This window comes from Gadus macrocephalus, chromosome 8 (genome assembly GCF_031168955.1).
Source record: "Gadus macrocephalus chromosome 8, ASM3116895v1".
NCBI classification, from domain to species: domain Eukaryota; kingdom Metazoa; phylum Chordata; class Actinopteri; order Gadiformes; family Gadidae; genus Gadus; species Gadus macrocephalus.
In genome coordinates, this window is record NC_082389.1 from 9,745,831 (window position 1) to 9,754,062 (window position 8,232).

General features: G+C 48.1%; 1 long non-coding RNA gene across 1 annotated transcript; it reads left to right on the top strand.

Annotated features, from left to right (window-relative positions):
- Window positions 1-34: 34 nt before the first annotated feature.
- LOC132462920 (uncharacterized) lies at window positions 35-5,996 on the top strand. The gene is made up of 4 exons (XR_009526930.1): window positions 35-2,563; window positions 2,762-2,796; window positions 2,865-2,893; window positions 2,963-5,996. It is a non-coding gene; the product is annotated as an uncharacterized LOC132462920 (long non-coding RNA).
- The last annotated feature ends 2,236 nt before the right edge of the window (window positions 5,997-8,232 follow it).

Genomic DNA, 8,232 nt, shown 5'->3' on the forward strand with positions numbered 1-8,232 from the left:
TTTCAGGGGGGTGAGCCCTGAGGGGAAAGTACATGGAATACTTTCTGTTCTCTCTGTCTCTAGCTCTCTCGCTGCCGCTCTCTATCTCTCGATCGCTCTCTAGCTCTCTCTCTCACTCTCGCTCTATCTCTCGCTCACTCTCTATCTCTCGCTCTCTCGTTCTCTCGTTCTATCTCTATCTCTTTCTTTCTCTCTTGATCTGGCTCTTGTTCACTCGCTCTCTCTCTCCCTCTCTTCTCTGTTAGTAAGTCACTCCCCTGTCTCTCTCCCGTGAATCTCTCCCTTGTCTCTCTCCCCTGTCTCTCTGTCCTGTCTGTCTCTCCGTCTGTCTGTCTCCACATGTTTAAGATGAGTTAAGAGGTTAAGTGTTTGGTGTATTTATGTCCAAGCTGAAGCTCTGGGGGCAAAGCGGTGCATGGTGGGAAACCAGAGCTGCCAAAGTGTCTCTCGCTGCACCCGGGCGGGATGAGATCCAGCAGATAATTGTGAACAGTTGTGTTTTCATCGCTTCAAGATGAGTCTGCGGTGGCTTTCGCATTCTTCCTCCAACACCGTTGAGATTCTCCCCAGCCTTAATTCATTCATAATTTATTCCCTCTCCCGCTGGTGTGTGTGTGTGTGTGTGTGTGTGTGTGTGTGTGTGTGTGTGTGTGTGTGCGTGTGTGTGACTTAATTTGTTGTGTGTTTGCACGCTTGTGTGAATACTCGACGATATGAAGAATTGTGTCTGTGTGTGACTTGGTTTGTTGTGTGTTTGAACGCTGGTATGAATACATGACGATATGAAGAACACTTGATTTCCCAGAGAAGCTGGTGTCATTTCTAAAATCAAGCTTCCTCCAGGTCGTTCATGCCTGACTCCTATTCTTCAGTTGGGGCCGGTGTGTTGGGTGCCGTTGGGGTGGGTTCCTGCTCTGTGTTCCGCTGTCAGGTCGGCCTCCTTCTCTGGAACAACGTTCTGGTCGCCAGGGCTGTGTGGGCGGCTCAGGGTTCCTTTTAGGAGACGCTTACAGCTGAATAACCCCTCGGAACATGGCTAACCCGAACCCTTACCATAACTTAAGCTTCTCTTTAACCGCTAAATTAAACCTGAAACTAAACCATTTACAACTGGAGGCCGAATCAAAAGGGTAAACGTTTCTAATGCATCATGGAAAATTAGCTGCCTCACCTCATTCGTCTCTCTCTTGCTCTCTCTCTCTTTCTCTTTCTCTCTCACTCTCTCTTTGTGTCTCTTTCTCTCTCTCTCTGTCTCTCCCACTCTCTCTTTTTGTGTCTCTCTCTCTCTCTGTGCGTGGGCGGTTCTGAGGCCTTGGTTACCCCCCCCCCCAACGCCCAGCCAAACACAAGCTAACAAATAGCAGCAGCTCCCCCAACTTTATTAGTTTGGTGAGGAACACGGACACTGGGGGCTTTGCTTGGCCGTCCAATCGAAGAGATGCAGACGTCTGCCAGGAAATACTGGGAACAGACAATCTTTCTCCTTTCAGTTCTTTTCTTTTAAAGCAGTTCTGTCCTCGGTGTGTTGAGACGTCTAACCTCCACAAACGCTGTGGCTTGTTTTCACAGTAACGCTTGGTTTTATTACCAAACTGTAGCGGCCGAAACATTAAAAAACACCTGAAACACAATCTTCTCCGACAGCAGTCGAGTTGAGCTCCTGAGTCCTCAGGAACATATACCTGCCGCAGAACAGGAAGGAAGCTTCCTGTCCTCAGCCTCCAACAACAGGAAGTCAATAAAGCCCACGCAGACAGCCATCTTATAGGCTCTTATTGTTTGTTATTGTCGGATTTGAAAAGCAGGTGTCGGCTGATATATTGGGGCATAAGCGAGATTGGATCAGAGTAAAAGCATCTCCATAGAAACGGAGAGCAGAGGAGAATGTTATTTCGTTCCCCTGAGAACCGTTTTTAATCTTAATCTTATCGCAGCAGCAGCCGTTGAGTGGCGACCAGCAGAAGGTCCCAGAACTGGTTTGAGCCGGTCTGTGTCGTCTTTGTTACTTTAATCAGTACTGACCCTTTCTCCCGCTATTCAGAACAATCTGGAAATACTTTCCACTCCTTAATCCCCGCCTCTTATTGTTCATATCTCGGAGAGCCTGATTAAAACCCGGACACTGTGGGGAACCCAGGGTTCTGCTGCCCTGAACTCACGTTTAACACTGGTTACCTCAGCGCCGCGGAGCTAGCACATTCTAGCCGAGATGCTAACGGTAGCATTAGCTAGGCGTGTCTCTCTTCCGTTCCTACAGCATATGCCAACGATAGCAATAACTCGGCGTGGCTCTCTACCGTTCCTACGGGAGATGCTAGCGGTAGCATTACCTCGGCGTGGATCTCTACCGTTCCTACAGGAGATGCTGACGGTAGCATTAGCTAGGCGTGTCTCTACCGTTCCTAGAGGGGATGCTAACGGTAGCATTAGCTCAGCGGTGTCTCGCTACCGTTCCACACAGTCTGGAGGTGAGGTAGACTCTGGAGGTGAGGTAGAGTCTAGAGGTGAGGTAGAGTCTGGAGGTGAGGTAGAGTCTGGAGGTGAGGTAGAGTCTGGAGGTGAGGTAGAGTCTGGAGGTGAGGTGGAGTCTGGAGGTGAGGTAGAGTCTAGAGGTGAGGTAGAGTCTAGAGGTGAGGTAGAGTCTAGAGGTGAGGTAGAGTCTGGAGGTGAGGTAGAGTCTGGAGGGGAGGTAGAGTCTGGAGGGGAGGTAGAGTCTGGAGGGGAGGTAGAGTCTGGAGGGGAGGTAGACTCTGGAGGGGAGGTAGAGTCTGGAGGTGAGGTAGAGTTGGAGGGGAGGTAGAGTTGGAGGGGAGGTAGAGTTGGAGGGGAGGTAGAGTTGGAGGTGAGGTAGAGTTGGAGGTGAGGTAGAGTTTGAGGTGAGGTAGAGTTGGAGGTGAGGTAGAGTTGGAGGGGAGGTAGAGTTGGAGGGGAGGTAGAGTTGGAGGGGAGGTAGAGTCTGGAGGTGAGGTACAGTAGGTAAAGTTGATATGTGTTTTGTCGGGTTGCCACTGCCAGATTGGGGAAACCCCCCTTCGGATGCTGGTTGTCTTTTGGTTCTGCCAAGCACATTATTATCTGAGGGTTAATCTCACTGCTCTCCAGAGTTTCCCCACAATTACAGCCGAGGAATCGACCAAAAGAACACACTTAACTCTTGTTGAGCTGTTGACGTTCTGGAGATGGTCTCTGAAACCTAATGAATTTATCCTAAGCCCCGCTCCTCCTGACAACATGTCTGCCTAATCTTGATGACCATTTACTGATGAACAGGAAGTGCGTTATTAGGTAGCATTACCATCATTAGAAGTCAGCTACATCCACATCGTTTCCTTCTATGTGGTCTTCTGTGATTGTGATTGGTCCAGTGGGGCAACAAATTAAATCATAGAGGAGGCAGGGCCTCAGTTAACTGGAAAATATTCTGTTCCTGCAAAGGTTGGGGTTGATTATAATCACATTATTAAAATATTAGTATGCATTCTTTGCTTATATTGAGATTAGGGTTAGCCTTAGCTAACTCACAATCAATGTAATAACAAACAAATCTATTAGCCGTCTCATTTCTGTTAGCATGTTTCTCCTTTCCAACCGAAACGCCACAAGCCCCGCGTCCTCTGTGATTCTATTGGACAGTTCACTGGTCCAATCGTGTGTCTGGTGAACACACGATTGGACCTGACTTACCTTAGAGTGAGTAAGTCAGTGTTTGTGTCGGCCTATAAGAGCCAGCGACCCAAAAATGCGTCGGCTGTCCGTGTGTTCGGAGTGAGAGGCAGTGTTGAATGCTGGGTATTCTCTGAGGGCTGCACTGTGATTGGGCGGCTTCACAGAGAAGCAGAGCCAGCGTTATTAAATCTCCTCCATTACTGCTGATCTCCACCGAGGGACCGGCAGTCCTCAGAGAGGCTGCTCTCATAAACACACACACACACACACACACACACACACACACACACACACACGCACACACACACACACACTAGGCTAGACACACATACACACACACTAGGCCAGACACACATACACACACACTAGGCCAGACACACATACACACACACTAGGCCAGACACGCATGCACTAGGCCAGACACACATACAAACACAGTACCTTCTAGTGTTGTCTTGAGGTTTTTATGTGTTTGGCCCAGTTGGAGATAAATGATGATCTTCTCGTTGTCCGGCTCGTTCATCCGGTTGTAAATTCGGCAGCGGAGGAAAGTTACAATGTTGTAACTTTAGATGAGTCTGTGTCTGTTACTGCTCCCAGGACCCCCCTCTTCTCCTTGTGTTACCTCCCTGCTCTGCTCACTCACAGGAGCTACGGCGGACACGCTCGGCGCTAACACACTAGCCGAGCGCTAACACACTAGCCCAGCGCTAACACCCCTCACCACGACACACACACACCACCGTACGCCGGACATGCTAGCCCTGCGCTAACAAGCTAGCCCTGCGCTAACACGCCTCACCAAAGACACATACACACAACTTTACAACATGCTAGCCCTGCGCTAACAAACTAGACCTGCGCTAACTGCCTCAACACCTACACACACGCACCACTTTACAACACGCTAGCCCTTCGCTAATAGCGCCGCGCTAGATGCATTATCTGCAGCTAGCGTGGATGTTCTCACCGCCTGCTAGGAGGACATCAGACCGTCCCACTGGGCGGTCTGTGTGTGTGTTTGAGAGAGAGAGGGGGAGTGTGTGTGTGTGTTTGTGTGTGTGAGGGGGGGGGGGGAGTGTGTGTGTGTGTGTGTTAGTGGGTTTGTGTTGCTGTATAGTTGTGTGTGTTTGTGTCTGAGAGAGACTGGGTCTGTGTGTGTGTGTGTGTGTGTGTGTGTGTGTGTGTGTGTGTGTGTGTGTGTGTGTGTGTGTGTGTGTGTGTGTGTGTGTGTGTGTGTGTGTGTGTGTGTGTGTGTGTGTGTGTAAATTTGTGTTCTGATGCATGTGTGTGGCAGAGAGGGTGTTTGTGTGAGTATATCAGAGTTTGTTGATGCAAATGTATATATGAGAGAGTGTGTTTGGATGTGTGTGTGTATCAGAGAGTGTTTTGGTGTTTGTGTGTGTGTGTGTGTCAGAGAGAGGGTTTTGATATTTGTGTGTGTGTTCGTGTATATCAGAGAAATTGTGTGTGTGCATCAGAGAGTGTTTTGATGTTTGTGTGCGTGTGTGTTTGTGTACATCAGAGTATGTGTGTCTCTAATGGGTTGCGGGTGGCTGTGGGAACAGGAGGGTATCCTCTGTGTTCTACTGACCCTGAAAGCTGGCTGGCCTACATTCTGCGTCACGCCACTTTGCAGCCAGACCGGCCCCTCCGGACCTCCGTGTGGGTGTGGTTTGTGTGTGTCTGTGTGTCTGTCTGTCCGTGTGTGTGCGTCTCCTAGTGTGTTTGTGTGCCTGCGTTTGCCTGCGTGTGTGTGTTGATGTTTTGTGCTGTCCTGACCAGGGTTTAATTTGTGTCCACGACGGGGAATTAAAGTTCTGCAACTATGAAGTCCTTATAAGGACTTCCTGTCTGTTCCTGTGGGCTGTGGCCACGCCCACTTCAATCCCAGTCTATAAAGTGCTCCCTAAACTTAGTGCCCGCCCGGTTAATGAGGCACCACCTCATTGGCCGGTTTAATGAGCTGTCTACTAGATAACTTCACATCTAATTTGAACTGTGATGTGAGGGAAACATCTGAGGTCAAGCGCCAACATCCACGCAGTGTTGTATAGTAGCGAAGTAGAAATACTTTGTTACTGTACTTAAGTAGTTTTTTTGGATATTTGTACTTTACTTTACTACTTATATTTCTCTGTACTTTTACTTTTACTTCGCTACATTTTGCGAAGAAAACGGATACTTTTACTCCGCTACATTTCCCTTGAAACCTTCGTTACTCGTTACAAAATCAACTCATCTTTAGAAAAAAAAAAATGAATCATGAGAGATATGAGAATAACGTCGGGGACTGTGGTAGAACACAGACTGCGAGCCTGTTTGGCGAATCAGCTGTCCCAGCGCACGTTTGCAAAGCCCCCTTGCTTAGTTACTGTTGCTACGTCGATCAAAACTCCTACGACTGTCAGCAGCCAGTGAAAGGCTATTTAGCATCGCAGGCCTAGTCTTCAGCCCAAGAAGAGCGAGACTGAATTCTCAAAATTTTGAGAATCAACTTCTTTTGAAGATGAACAGGAAATGTTTTAGTTTTAAGTAATGACTTAAATGTTTTTTACTTTCAGTGCTGTTTTAATAATGATAAATAATTAATTGAATTTGTATAGCACACTTTAACACTGCAAGGAGGTTTGAGTGTCCTTGATTTAAAATGAGCGGTGAGGAGGTCCTGGAGGTAGGTTGGACCGGAAGTGTTTATGGCCTAGTGGAGTTTTGCCTATTGTGTTTGTGTTAGTTGAAATAAACTCCATTATTCTCAAAATTCTGACCCTTTGCTTTTTTATTAACAGCAGTTACTTGTACTTTTACTTTCAGTACTTAAGTACATTTAATATCAGAAAAGTACTTTTGATACTTAAGTACAGTAAAGATCAGATACTTTAATACTTTTACTTAAGTACTATTCTAAAAGGTGACTTTTACTTAAGTAATTTTCCAGTAAGGTATCTGTACTTTTACTTAAGTATGGCTTTTGAGTACTTTATACACCACTGCATCCACGTCAATGAGGACTGAGTCAATGGATGGAGTCGATTGAGTCATTGAGACTTGATACAGGCTTTGATGTGAAACACTTTGTGTGTGTGTGTGTGTGTGTGTGTGTGTGTGTGTGTGTGTGTGTGTGTGTGTGTGTGTGTGTGTGTGTGTGTGTGTGTGTGTGTGTGTGTGTGTGTGTGTGTGTGTGTGTGTGTGTGTGTGTGTCTCCAGACAGGAGAGGAAGTTGAGTAGAACAGGAGATTAAATATGTGAGAATCGGTTACTTCTTATTGCAACATCCCTTAAACCAAAAACCATCCACGGCTCCTCTGCTCTTCTTCTCTCTTCTCCCTCCTCTCTCCTTCTCTCTGTCTCCTCCCTCTCCTCCTCTCTTATCTCTCTCCTCCCTCTCTCTCCTTCTCTTCCTTCTTTCTCCTCCCTCTCTCTCCTTCTCTTCCTTCTCTCTCCTCCTCTCCTCTCTCCTCTTCTCGTCTCTCTCCCCCTCTCCTCTCTCCTCCTCCCTTTATCTCTCATATCTTTTCCACTCTTCTGATGTAATGTTGATAGGAGTGGAGGTCTCCCCCCCCCTCCCCTCCTCCCCTCCCTCCCCTCCTCCCCACTCCTCTATCAGAGCTAAACTTGAAGCCTCTAAACGTGACGTTTAATGCTGGGTTTGAAGCGTGTGTTCCCAGCTCGTCCCAGGGCCCATTAAACCAATCAGATCGTCCGATGTGAAGCCGGCCGTCTTCAAAGCGCTGTCGAGACCTGACGTGCTAGCGGCGCGCGGGCTAATGATTAGCGATAGCGGTGGCGTATGAAAGACATGTCTTTCTCCAGGGAGGGCGGCGATAAGGGCCCCCCCGTTGGGGATCTGAACTGGGATCAGAGCCCTGACAGGGTCCCTGTGAAGTCTGCAGGGTTTGAGGTTTGCCTTATAAAGGGTGTGTGTGTGTGTGTGTGTGCGTGTGTGCCTTTTGTAGATTATGACATCGAAGATTCACAGCAAATATTTCTGGATCAAAAATACACAATTACCGACTGAAAGAAGAAGAGCTGGAGGAGGGGGAGCAAGAGGGAGGGAAGAGAGGAGGAGGGGCGGGGGGGGGAGTGTTTGAGGACTGTGGGCACCCACTGGACATCAGGAGGCCTGGGCTGCATGTCAAGGGCTGTGGAGGGAGAGGGGGGGAGAAAGAAAGAAGAGAGAAACACAAAGCATTCTAGAAGGTTGGTTGACTTCCTGTCTCAAAAGGCAGGGCAGGGGGGGGGGGTAAATCAGGGGCTTTGCATCGTTGGCGTGGTTACGACCGCAGCCATATCTACTTCCTGCAGCGCCGCGAGGCTAACCAGAGAGAGCTGTGTGTGTGTTTGTGATATAATGAGTGTCTGGTTGTGTGTGTGCATGTGTTGTAGAGGTTGTACATGGGGGCACGTGTGCGTGTGAATAAGTGGTGTGTTTGTACAGTGTGTGTTTGTGAATGCGTGTGTTGAAATGTAGAGCAGATTAGTTGTCATGTGATCAATATTTTATTTAAGTCTAGTGGTTTTCCATCTTCAAAGACGAACAAAACCACACACGTGTCTCTCGCTCTC